Source organism: Panthera tigris, chromosome C1 (genome assembly GCF_018350195.1).
Source record: "Panthera tigris isolate Pti1 chromosome C1, P.tigris_Pti1_mat1.1, whole genome shotgun sequence".
In the NCBI taxonomy this organism is placed as follows: domain Eukaryota; kingdom Metazoa; phylum Chordata; class Mammalia; order Carnivora; family Felidae; genus Panthera; species Panthera tigris.
In genome coordinates, this window is record NC_056667.1 from 187,085,227 (window position 1) to 187,103,744 (window position 18,518).

The following is an 18,518-nucleotide window of genomic DNA, read 5'->3' on the forward strand; positions in this document are numbered from 1 at the left end:
GAATGAAACTAGACCACTTTCTTACACCATTCACAAAAATATACTCAAAATGGATAAAGGACCTGAATGTGAGACAGGAAACCATCATAACCCTAGAGGAGAAAGCAGGAAAAAACCTCTCTGACCTCAGCCACAGCAATTTCTTACTTGACACATCCCTAAAGGGAATTAAAAGCAAAAATGAACTATTGGGACCTCATGAAGATAAAAAGCTTCTGCACAGCAAAGGAAACAATCAACAAAACTAAAAGGCAACCAACAGAATGGGAAAAGATATTTGCAAATGACATATCAGAAAAGGGCTAATATCCAAAATCCATAAAGAACTCACCAAACTTCACACCCAAAAAACAAATAATCCAGGGAAGAAATGGGCAGAAGACATGGATAGACACTTCTCTAAAGAAGACATCCAGATGGCCAACAGACACATGAAAAGATGCTCAACGTCACTCCTCATCAGGGAAATACAAATCAAAACCACACTGAGATACCACCTCACACTGGTCAGAGTGGCTAAAACGAACAAATCAGGAGACTATAGATGCTGGCGAGGATGTGGAGAAACGGGAACCCTCTTGCGCTGTTGGTGGGAAGGCAAAGTGGTGCAGCCGCTCTGGAAAACAGTGTGGAGATTCCTCAAAAAATTAAAAATAGATCTACCCTATGACCCAGCAATAGCACTGCTAGGAATTTACCCAAGGGATACAGGAGTGCTGATGCATAGGGGCATTTGTACCCCAATGTTTATAGCAGCACTTTCAACAATAGCCAAATTATGGAAAGAGCCTAAATGTCCATCAACTGACGAATGGATAAAGAAGATGTGGTTTATATATGCAATAGACTACTACTTGGCAATGAGAAAGAATGAAATCCGGCCATTTGTAGCAATGTGGATGGAACTGGAGAGTGTTACGCTAAGTGAAATAAGTCAGTCAGAGAAAGACAGATACCACATGTTTTCACTCTTATGTGGATCCTGAGAAACTTAACAGAAGACCATGGGGGAGGGGAAGGGGGGAAAAAAATGGCCAGATTTGATTCTTTCTCTGACTTCAGCACAGGTCATGATCTCACATCGAGCCCCTTATCGGGTTCTCTGCTGTCAGTGCAGAGCCCACTTCAGATCCTCTGCATCCCTCTCTCTCTGCCCCTCCCCACTCTCTCTTCCTCCCACTCTCAAAAATAAACATTAAAAAAAAAAAGGCAAGAAGTATTACGTATTGGGCTCCCTAAAACCTACAGTTGCCGTGACATTTTTAATTTTTCTTGTCAAGAGTCAAAGCATGGCTGTAGAAAAACAAAACAGTAAGCTAGTGGTCAACCTTGCACAGCAGACTAAAGAAGATCAATCAGAGCTATATCAGCATTGATCTGTCTCTGGAATGAATGATTAACACATGCTGTGGGAACCTGCTTAGAGATAGCATATGACGACTATTGTCAGCCAACAGCCAATTAAAGAAGAAAGATCATAACAATGTTCAGTCTCCTATCTCAGTCTCTAAGGTAGCTATTCCAATGCCTTATACCATTCTTGGGCAAAGAGCAGGCCAAAACACAACTGCCCTTTTCAACAATAGATAACATATAAAAGTAACTCTTCAAGAAAAGGAAGAGGGACCATATGTGGAAAAGAGAAAAAAAAAAACACATTTGAAGAGCTAGTGCATAAAATAGAATCTTAATAGAATTTTAAAGAAAACTGGTTTGCATCAGATAATATATATAATTATATAGACTATATACAGTATAGTTATATAGACTATATAGTTATACGAACTATAACATATATATAGTTATATGGACTATAACTATATAGTTATATAGAATATAACTTGATGAAACAGATTTTTGAAAAGAACTGAAAAAGCAAAAGATACAAGGGGAAAAAAATACCACAGAACTTGAAATCGTATTAGAAACAGCTCTGGGGGCGCCTGGGTGGCTCAGTCGGTTAAGCGTCCGACTTCAGCTCAGGTCACGATCTCACGGTCCGTGAGTTCAAGCCCCGTGTTGGGCTCTGGGCTGATGGCTCAGAGCCTGGAGCCTGCTTCCAATTCCGTGTCTCCCTCTCTCTCTGCCCCTCCCCCGTTCATGCTCTGTCTCTCTCTGTGTCAAAAATAAATAAGGGTTAAAAAAAAATTAAAAAAAGAAAAAAAGAAACAGCTCTGAGTAGAATAGATAATTCAGAAAACCAAGTTAACTTGGATGGCAAGCCATGGAAAATCCTTCAGAATAAATATTACAAAATAAAGGTGGCTAGATTCTAACAAAGTAGTTAGAACAAAGATGATCAATTTGTAAGACAGACTACTGAGATCTAATGTAAGTAATACTCTTTCTTGGACAGAAAGACAATAGGAACATAAAATTTTCAAGGATATAGAGGTGAAAAACTGAAAGGTCTTATGTTTCAGGAAAAATTAACAGGGAATGATCAAAATTTAGATATTGTATAGAATTCTGCCAAGTTTTAAGGATAAAGAAAAGATGCTATTAGCATCCAGAAGAAATAAAATAATTTATGTTGGCCTCATCCATCTCCTCAGCAACATGAGACAACGGATAAAAGTGAGTACTGTGTACAACACAGAGTGAAAAGGAATATGACATGGGATTTTCTACTTAGTGGAATATAATTTTAATGGATATTTAACATTCCATTTAATGGTTGTACTATAATTTACTACTATGGTCTATTATTGATACATATTTAGATTGTTTCTGGAATATCATTTAAACCATGCTGAATAAAAAATAAGAAAAAAAAACATATATTATTTAAAATACATGCAAGTTTACCTATAAGATAAAAATCCTGGAAGTACAATGGCCAAATCAAAGGTTACATGCATTTAAAATTTTCATTCTGCTAAACTGTCCTGTATAAGAGATTGTACCAGTTTTTTTGCCCACCAGCAATGGAGTAAAGTGCTTGCTCACTGCAACTCAGAACATTGTGTTATTAGATTTCTGATCTTTTTCGGAGCACCTGGGTGGCTCAGTCAGTCAGTTGAGCGTCCGACTTTGGCTCAGGTCATGATCTCACAGCTTGTGAGTTCGAGCCCCATGTCACGCTCTGTGCTGACAGCTCGGAGCCTGGAGCCTGCGTCAGATTCTGTGCCTCTCTCTCTCTCTGCCCCAACCCACTCACATTCTGTCTCTGTCTCTCTCAAAAATAAATAAACATTAGATTTCTGATCTTTTTCAACCTTAAAGATAAAGCTTATTTGGGGTGCCTGCGTGGCTCAGTCGGTTAAGCATCCGACTTCAGCTCAGGTCATGAACTCCTGGTTTGTGAGTGTGAGTCCCACGTCGGACTCTGTGCTGATAGCTCAGAGCCTGGAGCCTGCTTCAGATTCTGTGTCTCCCTCTCGCTCTGCCCCTTCCCCACTCATGCTCTGTCTCTGTCTCAGAAATAAATAAACATTAAAAAAAATTTTTTTAAATTATTTTATGGTAACCTAATAATTTGGAATTATCTTACCATATTTCATCAGTTGAAGACACCATTATTTAAAAGGTATGCCATTATTTTACATACCTCTAAACACGAAAAAAATCTACAAAGTAAACTGTGCTTTCTAATCATCCATTTTCAAATACATGAAAAATTCTGATTTCAGGGGTACCTGGGTGGCTCAGTTGGTTAAGTGTCTGTCTTTGGTTCAGGTCATGATCTCAGGTTCTTGAATTCAAGCCCCACATTGGGATCTCTGCTGACAGCATAGAGCATGCTTGGGAGTCTGTCTGTCTACCCTTCCCCAGCTTGTGCTCTCACTCGCTCTCTCAAAAATAAATAAACATTAAAAAAAGTTCAGATTTCAGAAATAATTTCAGAGATGTGAAAATATGAACAGGTGCTTCTTAAAATCAACGAGATACGATATATGAGAAAGGCTGAGTATCTGAAAACGATTTTTTTTAATATGCAACAATCAGGAATACAGCACAAATATATGCTTCCCAGAACAAATAAAACAACAACTAAATTATTTGAAGCCACAATCCATACAACTAAAATGTATTTAGTTTTATTATTTTAATTTTATTTTTTAAGTATATTTATTTTGAGAGCAAGAGAGACAGCACAAGTGGGGGAGGGGCAGAGAGGGAGAGAATCCCAAGCAGGCTCCCCACTGTCAGCGCAGAGCCATAGGGCTTGAACTCATGAATCCTGAGATCAAGACCTGAGCAGAAACTAAGAGTCAGGCACTCAACCGACTGAGCCACCCAGGTGCCCTTACAACTACAATGTATTTAAAAATGTGGGGCTGCTGGGTGGTTCAATCGGTTAAGCATCTGACCGGCTCAGGTCATGGTCTCACAGTTCGTGAGTTTGAGCCCCACATCGGGCTCTGTGCTGACAGCCTGGAGCCTGCTTTGGACTCTGTCGGTCTCTCTCTCTCTCTCTCTCTCTGCCCCTTCCCCACTCATGCTCTGTCTCTCAAAAAATAAATGCTAAAACGAAAATTTCTTTTTAATGTATTTAAAAATGAAGAACTTATTGGAGTACCTGGCCGGCTTAGTTGGTTAAGCATCAGACTTTGATTCAGGTCACTATCTCACTGTTCGTGAGTTTGAGCCCTGTTATGGGTGAGCACAAGCCCCACTTCAAATGAGCCCCACTTCTCTCTCACTCCCTTTTTGCCCCTTGTGGGATTCTCTCTCCCTCTCTCTTTCTGCACCTCGCTCACTTGTGCCCTCTCAGTCTCTCAAGAAAATTAAATAAATAATAAAAAAATTTAACAATGAAGAATTTATAAAATGGAGAAATGGTAAAAAGGGATTTAATTCAGTTAACTCTAAATGTGATTGTAACAAACAAAACAGAATTGTTATAACTATTAAAATAATAGGTACATGTAAAAAATAAGAAAAATTTGATGAAAATTATCTGTGATAAAAATTCCTGAACATGGGGCGCCTGGGTGGCTCAGTTGGTTAAGCGTCCGACTTCAGCTCAGGTCACGATCTCACGGTCCGTGAGTTCAAGCCCCGCGTCGGGCTCTGGGCTGATGGCTCAGAGCCTGGAGCCTGCTTCCGATTCTGTGTCTCCCTCTCTCTCTGCCCCTCCCCCGTTCATGCTCTGTCTCTCTCTGTCTCAAAAATAAATAAAACGTTAAAGAAAAAAAAAAAATTCCTGAACATACCATTAAAATATTAGCAAAAAGTATGTTAAATTATTCATCTCTCATGATAAAAAGGTATTTAATAAAACTTAACATCCATCTTTTTTTTTTCTTTTTTTAATCTTTCAAAGGCGCCTGGCTGGCTGAGTCCATAAAGCATATGACTCTTGATCTCAGGATCATGAGTTGAAGCCCCATGTTGGGCACAGAGCTTATTTAAAAAAATAACCTAGGGGCACCTGGGTGGCTCAGTCAGTTGGGCGACCGACTCATGATTTCAGCTAGGTCATCATTTCATGGTTCGTGAGTTTGAGCCCGGTGTCAGTCTCCACGCTAACAGTGTGAAGCCTCCTTGGGATTCTCTGTCTCCCTCTCTCTCTGCCCCTCCCCTGCTTGCTTGTGCATGCTCTCTCAAAATAAATAAACATTTTAAAAAATAATAAAATCGGGCACCTGGGTGGCTCAGTCGGTTAAGCACTGGACTTTAGCTCAGGTCATGATCTCACGGCTCATGGGTTCGAGCCCTGGGTCAGGCTCTGTGCTGACAGCTCAGAGTCTGGAGCCTCCTTCAGATTCTGTGTCTGTCTGTCTGTCTGTCTCTCTCTCTCTCTCTCTCTGCCCCTCCCCCATTCACACTCTGTCTCTCAAAAATAAACCTTAAAAAAAATTTAATAAATAATAAAATAAAATTCACTAGGAAAACGACTGTAAGAATACCAGAAAAAATCTAATTAAGAGTAACAAAAAGATTTTAAGCAATATCAATTCAATCAGTATTGTACTGGTCTTCCATTTCCACTTCAGAAAGTTGCAAGAGAAAATTAATTCCATCCTAACACTGAGAATAAGTTAGATAATCTACAAAATTTAGTGTTTTCTGAAAGTACATCAGAGGGCTGAGGATGCAGGAAAGCTCATGATCTGAAAATCCAGAAAATGATTAGCCCTACCTAGGACTGAAGAGATTCCTGGCTGCTCTCATCTTGGGAGAAAAGAGGAAGAAGAGGAGGCTACTTCACAAAATAAAGGAGGGCAAAAAACAAGCAAACTGTATCTTTAAGTCCTGGAAAAAAAAAAAAAAAAGCTGGCCAAGAATTCTATATCTAATAAAAATATCCTTCAAAAATGAAAGCAAAGTAAAACTTCAGACAGATACAGTTGAAAGGCCACAGTGACCTGTGTTACAAAAAAAAAATCTAAATATTCTTTAGGGTGAAGAAAAATAACATAGAAACTCAGCTCTACAGGAAGCAAGAGAGAAAAAAGGGTAAATATATTGATAAATACAAAGGAATTTTTAAACATTACATATATACATGCATCTTTAAATTTCACTAAAAGATTGATTCATTACATTTTTAAAAATATAGGACACGTGTAGAAGTAAAGTATGTAAGGGCACATAAGGTGAGATGGTCATTACAAGTATAAATGATAATATTCTTACACTGCTCATAAAATACTAAAATAGATTTGAAAATAAGCTATGATAAATTTAAGATACATATGAAATCTTTAGTACCACCAATAAAAAAATAACATGAAGAGACAAAACTAAAAAGACAGGACAAGAAATATTTTTCTAAAAGCTCAATTCATCCAAAAAGGAGGCAGGGAAGAAGACTAAAGAATAAATGAAAAAGTGGAAAAAGAATACCAATATACTTAACCCAAACACAGAAAAAAGTTATAAAAATAAAAAATGAACTATATACCACTATTAAAACACAGAGGTTGTTGTGAGACTGCATAAACAACTACAAACCAACTGTATGTAGTTTATAACAAACATATTTTAAACATAAATACACAGATGTATTAAAAGGAAAAAGCAAGAGGCAAGCATTAAGCTTGTATTAATGTCATACAGGACAGGCTTCCATGTAAAAAGTATTTTCGGGAATAGAATGGACATTTAATAATGATAAAGTGGTCAATCTATCAAAAGGACACAGCTGTCTTAAATGTGTATGTGACTGATAACACTACCAAATATTTTTAAAAAACTGACAGAACTGAAGGGGAAAATAGATAAATCTACAATCATAGTTAATCATAACTAAAACTTAACACTTCTCCCAGAGTAACTGATGGAATAAAGAGACATTAAAATGTGAAGATAAAAGGCTCAAGCAACACTCAACCAGCTTGACCTAAATGACATTTAGACTATTCCATCCACCACCAGAAGAATACACATTTTCCCCCAAGGGTAACTGAACACTCACCAAGACAGACCATAGGTTAGGCAAGGAAAAAATTCTCAATAAATTTAAAGGTATTGAAATACATGTTTTCTGAGCACGACATTGTTAATTTAGAAATCAATAGCAATGAACTACCTAAAAAAATTCCAAAATATTTGGAAATAAAATAGCACACCTAAATAAATAAGGGATCAAAGAACTTAAACTTTTAAATATTTTTAACTAAATGATAATGAAAATATCCCATATTTGTGGGATGTAGCTAAAGCATGCTTAGAGGAAAACTTATAGCTTTAAATGCTTACATAAAAGGGAAAAAAATATATTATTTATGCTTCCACCTTAATAAATTAGAAAAAGATGAGCAAATTAAACCCAAAGTAAAAGAAAAAAATGAAAATAGGAATGAAATATGTGAAATAGAAAACAGGCAAATCAGTAAAATCAACAAAGTCAAAAATGTAAAATATAGGACATACGACACGATAAAATCATGAAGTCTGACAGTGTAGTATTTGGTACCAGTTCAGTCACTGGTACAAATTTTGTTTTATTAATTGCTTTATAATAAGTATGTCTAAAAAAAATGTGGCTTCCTAGTTTTCCCAACCAGTCTCATGTTTGCAGCTTTCACACTTGATCTCTGAGCACCCATTTAACTCCAAAATTATGATGATTTGTCTAGCAATTATAAATTACTGATAATTAGAACAATGTCTTGCACATTGCTGTTTCAATGGCTAGATGCACAATCATTCTGAGCTATTAAATACAGACATTTCAAAGAATACTGGTAATGATGGGCACAGATAAATATAAAACGATTAAAATTTTTCATTATATAAAAAATGTATACATACCATCAGATGTTTATTTGTTCAATAAATGCGTAATTAACTCCTATTAAAAGATGAGGCACCTGTGGCTACTTCATAAATACTGATGTTAAGATGATGTAAGTAATATCGCCTTACAGTACGTTGTCTAAGTCTAAACTAAATAAATCAATACATAAATGCTTAAAGAAAATCCAAAACCATGGACAAACGTGATCTTCCCAATAAGCTATTTCACAGTGACCCATAGCTTATAACAGCTTTCATGCTCTGCGCATTAACATCATCTATTACATGAAAAATAATCCCACCCCCTCTACCGGCAAACCCACAGCATCGCGGGTTGGTTGCCAGATTGGATTTTTTTCCCCTCTCCCATCTTTCTCAGGCATCAGGTATCTGACCACTGACATCATTTGGGCACCCGACCAGGTGATCCGCGTTTCCAAGAGCCGGATAGGTGCACGGGGCTGGGTTCACGGCCTCAGGCCGCAGTATTTGTGCGCGGAACCCCTCGGGAGCTCTAGCATTCCGCGGTTAGCCTTACGCCGCACACTTATGTTTTGTTTTTACCAAACGCTTGCCACTTCGTTTCTAAAGAAGGCGTTTCCATCACAAAATAATGACATAAAAATAAACACAACAGAAAAAAGAGGTCAGCAGGAAAGCACCTAAATGCTGTGAACACCTGCCTCTAATGGAAGCGATCTCCACCTTCCAGAGAAATCACCCAAATAAGCCTCAGGCTGGTGCGCACGTTCGCTACCGGGGCGGCGTGAAGGAAAGCTCCTTTCGTCCGGAGAGGACCCAGCCTCGCCAGAAACCACTCCTTGCGGGTTCTGCCCGGAGGAGCGCGGACCAGGACTTCGTCCCAGGAGGAGGCCGCAGGGGCCGGCGAGGCCTCGAGAGACTGCGTGCGCGCGTGGCAGGCGCCTCCCGCCGCGCTTCCACCTCAGGGCGTCGCCACGGAAACGAGGGTTTGGCCTCCGGCCAGCCAGGCCCGGAGAGGGCGCGGCCTGACCGGCACTGGGAGGCCGCAGGCTCTCACCGCGACGCTGGAACCGCGACGCGCCGGTCCTCCGCCAGCTCGGGTCGCGCTTAACTGCGCGGAGGTCCGTCACAGCACCCGTTCCCGCCGCCGCCACCCGCGAGCCCCGCGACGCCACCGGGCCACTCCCGCAGCCCGTGCCCCTCCGCACCCGTGCGTGGAGGTGTCGGGCTCCGGCTGCGGAGGCGGGAGATTTAAACCGGGCGGCCTGGCGCGCGCGGAAGCCGCGCTGCCTTCGGCATCTCCGTCCGGCGTCCGCGTTCTCGCCCTCTCCGGCTTTTCCCGAACCCCACCGAAGCCCGGCTCTCGGTCCGTTTTTTGATGAACTCCTAGACCCTTTCTGTTCCTTCGCTACCAAATTCGTTTACTAACAAATACCAAACCGGTCAGAATATCGGAATTAAGGAACTGTTTGTGAGACCTCTGAGGCATTCCCTGTTTCCTTTCCTAAGCCCGGGTCCCTCTCCCTCCCTGCCTCCGGGGCGGCACCGCACCTGCCAGGCCCTCCGAGAGACCATCTCTACCGGGCTATATGCTTCTGAGCCTCAGTCATTCCTGAATCAGGGCGCTTCTCAGTACCAGTGCCCGCACGCGGTAACTGTTCATGTGTTATATTTTAACTCTTAAAGGTTTAAAGATGATTAAGTTAGCAACTGTTAATAACTGACCTCAAATGCACATACACATAACCTAAATTTGTTGTCATAAATGAGTCTTCAAAAGTAAAAGGCAAAATTTAAGCCTAAAAATTGAAGAAAAAAAATGGAAAAAGGCAAAAGTAAATTGTTACTGGTGTAAGATAATATAAATTCAAAGTGCTTTCTTTTTAAAGGTGATTCAAAAAATCCTATCAACTTTTCTAAAGCTCCACAAAGTATGAATTACAACTGTGACAGGCTAGCGAGGAAAAAACCTTACACTCCAGGTGATAACTAAAGTCTGTAAGATCACGAAAGATGGAGTGAGATTCTAGAATATTACAAAATACTTACCTAAAAAACCAGAAAGTGGTTTTAGAATAGGAAAAAGAATAGGCTATTTATACAAGAGTTAATTTGGATCGAAAAAAATTGAGATATCTTTAGACCAGGGATTCTTACTGAGATATATGGGGTTTCAACGAACAGGTGAATACCTGAAATAATAAGCAAACTTTCGGTATCTTTTTTTTTTTTCTAATTGTTAGAAATGTAACCAAAGCCAAGTTCCACTGCCCAAAGCACACAAAGCCAATCACTGAGACGTCATATTTGCAAGGAAAGGGTTTATTCCAGAGGCAGCCAAAGAGATAAAAGGGCAAGCTTCAAATCTGCCTCCTAGAAAGGGTTGTGATTACATATATGCTGATGAAAAAGGTGGAGAAATTTATGGTAATTCATGAGGAAAGATGGGGCATGCACATTGAGCATACTCACTTTGAGGTGGAGACTTAAAATGAGGCACAATTCAGCCTCTACTGTCAGGAGGTCATCTTAGGACACAGGGGCTATGGGCATGTTCCAAGAGAGCCTAGATCAAAATGGATGGGGTCTTGGGCTCATTATCTAGGGTAAGGAAGACAGGGCCTTGCTGTTCATAGGCGGGAACTTATCTGTGACTTTTTAGCCCAGGTCTCCCTAGTGGATTTGTTAGTGGGGTCTGAAAACAAACAATAGCTGATTAGGGAGAAACAGGCCTCTGAAAAACTTTAGATTTCCTGTTAGTTTCAACCTCATTAACCCCATGGGGGGCAGCAACCTCAGAGAGTCCACAGCTTTCCTCAGAATCTCAAAGTCCAGATCCTTAAAAGGGTAAGAATTAGCATTTGGCAATAAGGATAACTGCTGTACTTCCTCAGATCTTTCCTGACTAACTCGTGCTAAGTTTGGCGTCCCACGTAAGGACATACCTCTGCTCTCAATAATTGTAATTATTTCTCTGTCTTCCCCATTGGATCCTTAGCTCCTCCAAGGTACATTTAGGCTGTTTAGTACCTTTATCTCTTTTAACACAGTGCCTAATACATACTGCATTCTGAATGTGCATTCAATCAATAAATGAACAGAAGCAAAGACAGCTAATTGACAACTGAAGGATACTGTATAGAATACCTGAAAAGAATTGAACACCTTTCTTCCCAAAGAATAAATTATTCTAATAGAGTAAGCAAAACGACTTTCATAATGTTATCATGAAACATATGTTAAGTTACTTGGGATATTTTAGAAAATGCTTGTTCCAAACAGGATGAAGTTTAACTTAAGAGGATATGAAATAGTTTTTCAGCCCAATCTGAAGCAGAGAAAGGCCCTCCAAGAAATATACCAGAAAGTCAGAGAAGTGACTGTGGGCAAGGGGTGTTGGCTTTGTTCACTTACTTGGAGAAAATTACTTAGATACACAAGACACCATAAAATGTAGCATTCATACATAATCACTTTTCCTTCACAGGTCACTAAGAAAAGCAGGTAAGTGGCAGCAGAGTATAAGAATGGTTTCAGCAAACAAAGTTAAGCTACTGACACTCTTCGAATCAGGTTTCCTTAATCATATATTTGATAAATGTTTGTAGAGTGAATTAATAATCCTCCTTTAGCTGTTGGTAAGAAAATATTTAAATGCCTTGTACTAGTTAGTACCTTAAATAAATAGGCGCCCACAGTAGTTAAAATGTAGTGTTTCATAAATAAGTTTTTAGAAAACAATTTAACACTATTAAAATATTTTTAAATGGGAGGATTTATTTTTTTTTTAAATTTTTAACGTTTATTTATTTTTGAGACAGAGAGAGACAGAGCATGAATGGGGGAGGGTCAGAGAGAGGGAGACACAGAATCTGAAACAGGCTCCAGGCTCTGAGCTGTCAGCACAGAGCCCGACGCAGGGCTTGAACTCATGGACCGCGAGATCATGACCTGAGCCCAAGTCGGCCTCTTAACCGACTGAGCCACCCAGGCGCCCCTATATGGGAGGATTTAATTTCATCTAGAAATTAAATGTACAAACATTTATAGAAGTGTTATTTAATTTTCTATCAACAGATTTATCATAGTATAAAGTGTTTTCCTCCACGGTAGGCTTCTACAAGTGAACTAGAAAAGACGACCATTAGATATCTTGGAATATGGAGCTTCACAAATCTGCAATCCCAGAGCAATAAACAGCAACGATCTTTTGCACTATCAAGCAAACCTCTGGTTTATCTCTTAAATAAAACTTCAATTGATATTTAAAAACATACTAAGAATTCTATACTTTTGTACTGTTTTACTTATTTGTTTTGAGAGAGAGTTTGTGGGGGGAGGGCAGAGAGAGGGAGAGAGAATCCCACACAGGCTCCATGCTCAACCCTCAGATGTGGGGCTCGATTCCACTACTGTGAGATCATGAGCTGAGCCAAAATCAAGAGTTGGATGCTCAACTGACTAAGCCATCCAGGTGCCCCTGTACTGTTTTACTCTCATTAAGGATTAGGGATTTACTGAACTTGATGCCATGGAAATAGCTCCATTTCTTCAAGGTGTTCTACTTTCTCAGTAATTTGTTTGATCTTATCAAGGAAGTCAGAAGTAACAGGTCAGTTAACAAGTCAGGTAGTTAGTGAGGGTATGGTGAGCTATCTTCCCAGATGCCCACACTAGTATTTACTTACATGTGGCTAGCTAAACATGCTCTCTCCCATATTGTATTTGTGTTGATTCAAGTAAGGCTACAATTAGAGACATTATGATTTTTTTAAATGTGAAGTGTTATAGACAGATTTAAAAAAGTATGGTTTCCTCCCCCTGAAACAACCATTGAACTTAATTTGGTATTAGTAATTCCCAGGCATGTTGTCTATACTTTTACTAACTATCCATAGAATTGACATGTTTCTCAACTTTCTATCAGATTGTACCTAACAAGATCATTCTCTGTAGTCTTTTTTTTTTTTTTTTTAACATTTATTTATTTTTGAGAGACAGAGACGAGCACGAGCAGGGGAAAATCAGAGAGAAAGGGAGACACAGAATCTAAAGCAGGCTCCAGGCTCTGAGCTGTCAGCACAGAGCTTGACATGGGGCTTGAACCCACAAACCATGAGATCATAACTCGAGCTGAAGTTGGACGCTTAACTGACTGAACCACCGAGGCACACCCATTTCTCTGTAGTCTTTATTACTCAGAGGCATGTGTCCTATCTTCATCAATTGGCTGTACACCTTCATACTCGATATTTAAGCTGCTGGGTTGTGGTTTCCTTCAATAACATGAATAATGTGATAATTCAAATGACATGAATGAATAACAGGATAAATTCTAAAGTTTCCTTTTGCTCATACAATTCCTATATGAAAAGAAATGGATCTTTAAAGAACACATATATTATTATCCATATAATTATTATGCATATATTACATTTTGTGGGATACTAATATGGATTTTAATTTTAAAGGCAAGAACATGCAAAGCTGAACCTAAGTTGGTAATTTGGTACCAATAAATGCCACTTAAATTTATATATAACCTTGTATATGAAGACATCTCCAAACTTATTCTTCACATTTATAAATACATCGTTCTTCTGGATGCCAATTGGCAAAATATATACGTACTAGTTAAGAACTTGACCTCTAGACAACGATACATCCAAATTCAAATTGTGACTCTATTTACTGGCTGCATGAAATCTGGTCAAGTAACTTGACCTCTCTGACACATATATTCCTGCTTTAAAAAAATTTTTTTTATACTTACTTTTGAGAGAGTGAAGATGAATGGGCGAGGGGCAGAGAAAGGGGCGGGGGGGGGGGGAAGAGGATCTAAGCAGGCTCTGTGCTGACAGCAGAGAGCCCCATGTGGAGCTTGAACTCACAAACTGCAAGATCATGACCTGAGCTGAAGTCAGACACTCAACCAACTGAGCCACACAGGCACCCCTCCTCCTTTAAAATAAAGATCAGTCATTTTAATGTCAAAGGATTGCTAAGGTGGATTTTTTTTCTTGCCATTTTAATAGACACTGCCAGAAAATAATTTACTTCTTCAAATCTGTGAATATTGGTGGATAATGGAACAAAAATAGTCTAATTCAATTAAGCAATACCACCCCCCCCCCCAATTCTAAGTTACATTAAAGATACACTTAGCTTAAAATCAAAAACACAAGAAAAGGCAAGTGTTGGGGAGGATGTGGAGAAAAAGGAACCCTCTTGCACTGTTGGTGGGAATGCAAACTGGTGCAGCCACTGTGGAAAATGGTATGGAGTTTCCTCAAAAAGCTAAAAATAGAACTACCCTACAATCTAGTAATCACACTACTGGGTATTTACCTCCAAAATACAAAAGCACTAATTCAAAGAGATACATGCAACCCCTATGTTTGTTGCAGCATTATTTATAATAGCCAAACTATGGAAACAGCCCAAGTATCCATTGATAAATGAAGATGTGAAATAGATGTGTATATACACATATACATATACATACACAATGACATGTTATTTAACCATAAAAAGGAATGAAATCTTGCCATTTGCAATGACATGGATGGAACTACAGTATAATGCTGAGTTAAATAAGTCAGAGAAAGACAAATGCCATGATTTTGTTCATATGTAGAATTTAAGAAACAAAACCAACAAGCAAAGGAAAAAGAAGGGCAAACTAAGAAACTGACTCTTAACTACAGAGAAAAAACATGGTTACCATAGGGGAGGAGGTTGGGTGGATGGGTGAAATCGGTGATGATTTAAGGTGTACACTTGTGATGAGCACTGGGTGATGTATGGAATCGTTGAATCACTATATTACACACCTGAAACTAATATAACACTATGATAACTATACTGGAGTTAAAATAAGAAGCTTAATAAAAACAAGGAAAAGAGATAAAATATTAATTACACATTAAGGTTTATTTTTTTTTAACGTTTATTTATTTTTGAGACAGAGAGAGACAGAGCATAACGGGGGAGGGTCAGAGAGAGGGAGACACAGAATCTGAAACAGGCTCCAGGCTCTGAGCTGTCAGCACAGAGCCCAATGCGGGGCTCGAACTCACGGACCGTGAGATCATGACCTGAGCCGAGGTTGGCTACTTAACTGACTGAGCCACCCAGGCGCCCCTTAAGGTTTATTTTTTTACTTGCTTTCTGAAACCTGATTCCATTTAGTGGCTTTTTTTATTTTTATTTTAGAGAGAGCATGCATGAGTGCAAGAGGCGGGGAGAGAATCTTTTTAAGTTTTTAAAATTTATTTTGAGAGAGAGAGCACGAGCAAGTGAAGAGCAGAGAGAAAGAGAATCCCAACCAGGCTCTGTGCAGGTTAGCACAGAGCCTGACATGGGGCTCAACCCCAAAAACCTGGGATTATGATCTAAACTGAAAACAAGAGTCAGATGCTCAACCAACTGAGCCACCCAGGCACAACCACTCAGTGGCTTTTAAAATAAAATAAATACTAATTGAATATTGCTTGTATATGCATAGTCTCCAAATGAAATTTTTTCTTTTATAAGATATAGTAGTATAAAGATTATTTCTCCTTATATTTGCTTTATATAAGCAACTGATTTTTCAAAATTAGAATACATCAAAAGATTTTTTGTGAAAAGATTCAATGTTATTATCAGAAATTCCCAGATAGTATTTCATTTGCAGGGTTATTTGCTCATTTTGCGATTATGTGTATTTTATATAAACTAAGTTTTAATTTGTTTTCCTCAACAGTGTTAGGAAGCATTCTGATATATTATTATGCATTGATGACAGTAGTTCCAAAATGGTCATTCTAAATTCAAAAGAAAAGGATATGACAAAACACTGGTCATCTATTCATAGAAAATCTATTGTTTTTCTGCATTCTATGTAGAATTAAAAATCCTATATAACTCAAGTTTCTACCCTAATAATCTCTGAGTAATCATCATAGCCAGGTTTTGTTTTCATGGTTTTCAAAAAGATCATCATGTCTTACCATGTTTTCACCCATATGTGGATCCTGAGAAACTTAACAGAAGACCATGGGGGAGAAGAAAGGGAGGGAAAAAAAGTTAGGAGGCAAACCATAAGAGACTCTTAAACACTGAGAACAAGCTGAGGGTTGATGGGGGGTGGGGGAGAGGGGAAAGTGGGTAATGGGCATTGAAGAGGGCCCTTGTTGGAATGAGCACTGGGTGTTGTATGGAAACCAATTTGACAATAAATTTAATAATAAAAAAAGATGTCTTAGATGAGACCTGGAGGCAGTTTTACCTAAAAGAGGAAACAAAATTAAACTTCTTAGCATATGAAGAAATATGATTCCTTCTTTCCTCACATTATTTCTAAGCTATCATTTCTGATGGTTTGTGCTCTGGCAGAGGGAGCATTTCCACCCCCAACCAGTATCTGTCCAGATCTGTCTGGCTCAAATATTACTCTTCTATGATGCCTTTCTTGACATCCAACTTGCTCCCCACAAAGCTAATTGCTCCCTTCTCTATGCCACCTCTCTACCTTACATTTTACATCTTTCTCTGCACTTAGGTCACTGTTACAATTCTTTTTTTTTTTAAGTTTATCTCTTTATTGAGAGAGAGAGAGCATGCAGGTATGTGCACACAGCAGAGAGAGGGAGAGAGAGAATCCCAAGCAGGCTCCATGCTGTCAGCACGCAGCCTGACACAGAGCTAGATCTCATGAACCGTGAGATCATGATGTTAGCCCAAATCAAAAGTCAGACGCTTAACCAACTAAGCCACCCAAGTGCCCTTGTAACTAATCCTTAAATGAGTATTTCCATGCAAGAGTGTTATCTTTTTGGAGGTAGTGTCCATGTCTTACACATTTTTCGTTTCCCCTCCCCTTTCCTTCATTCCCAAAGAAACCCTGGTGCATGTTAGAAGTTCAGGCATTTTCCTTGAACTAACAATTAGGTATACTTTGAGTCTAATTTTTAGTTTTAGGAAGTTTATTGTTAAACAGTAAGAAAGGAATTTCTTAAAACTTTGTTTGATGAGGTTTAAGAGCAAGCATCAACCTGTTTATGGACCTCATTACTATGGCAACAAAGCATAAATAATCCTCTACCAGTCGGCATGTACTGAGCACTGCACTATCTCATTCCTAACTTCACCCTGCACTAGGAAAGCAGCAACACTCATTTTCCAAGAGAACCTTAGGTGCATTTAAGTGCATGTAAAGCCCTTGTCTCTGGTAGAACTAAAATAGAGGAAAATGGACCATTGAAAAGGAGTCTCCTACTTTCGAGTTAGGGATAGGAGAGCAATATATTGTAAGCACTCAGTCTTCTAGGCTTCTGTTAGCCTCTCATGTTTTTCCTGTTTGAGGAGTAAGATCTAATCGCCTGAGTTATACAAGGAGAGAAATTTGAGTTTCACTAATGTTATGCCCGTCCTAAAGGAGAGTGCCTGAACCATGAATGCATCCTGCCTTGGAATCAGGGTCGGTTCTAAAAATTTAATTTATAGGCCTCTTTACCTTTATTTCAACCACTTTGTATATGCGGACTACAACTGAAAAGCCCAGATTGGGGAAGTTAAGAAAGACATTTAAATAACCCTGTCCTTGGCTCATTCAGAGACCATCCAAAACAAGAATAAAAATTCTTCTTTATCCTGTAAAAGTTAAGATTTCGAGACAGTACAGATATCATGAAATTTATACCAGTCTGCACTAAATGAGAAAAACAGTCTGCATTTTCTGGCTAACTTTATTCAGTTTTTTAACATTAAAATATACTTCCTTTAAATGATGTAAGAACTATAGCTCTAGCTCTTGTGTGAAATGAGAACCATATCCTAGGGGTAGAGGGAGTCTGGGTCTCTAATGAGTGTAGAACAAAACCACTCTCCCAGCCCTGGAATGCCTCTGGATTTCAACTTATGAGAGAACTAAACTCCTAACTGGTTTAATCCACTGTTAATTTTGTTCTCAACTGCAGCCAAGTATTATTTCCTAGACCCCTGTAATAGGAACATTTTCTGAGATACACTGCGTTACAGTCTTGTGAGGGGACCAAACTTATTTTCCATATATTACTTAGAGGCTGAAGCGCTCTGCTTGAGGAATAACAATCCATTAAAGATGGAAATCATACTTTAAGAAGATATTTACCTTAAACATTTGGTACATAATAAATGCATTAAGATAAATGCTAAGGATATAAAATTTATAGAATGTTTATTATCTAATACTGACTGAAAGGTTTTGTCTACAAATTCTATTCTTATCTGCATACCAGGATAAGTTAGGGAGAAAGATTCCTGGTTACCATGAAATTTGTATGTATGCAATGTCTTAAAAAAATTTTTTTTAATGTCTATTC

At 38.8% G+C, this 18,518-nt stretch overlaps 1 protein-coding gene across 4 annotated transcripts in view; it reads right to left on the bottom strand.

Annotated features, from left to right (window-relative positions):
* ICA1L (islet cell autoantigen 1 like) overlaps positions 1-9,302 on the bottom strand; it is an 88,900-nt gene extending 79,598 nt beyond the window's left edge. The window contains exon 1 of one of the 4 annotated variants that reach the window (XM_042995090.1): positions 9,230-9,302. The gene's annotated coding sequence lies outside the window, so the exon portion shown is untranslated. Of the gene's footprint in view, positions 1-8,205; positions 8,622-9,229 lie in introns of those variants that run through there. The other 3 variants (XM_015541005.2, XM_015541004.2, XM_042995089.1) reach the window with 3 other exon arrangements.
* Positions 9,303-18,518: the final 9,216 nt, after the last annotated feature.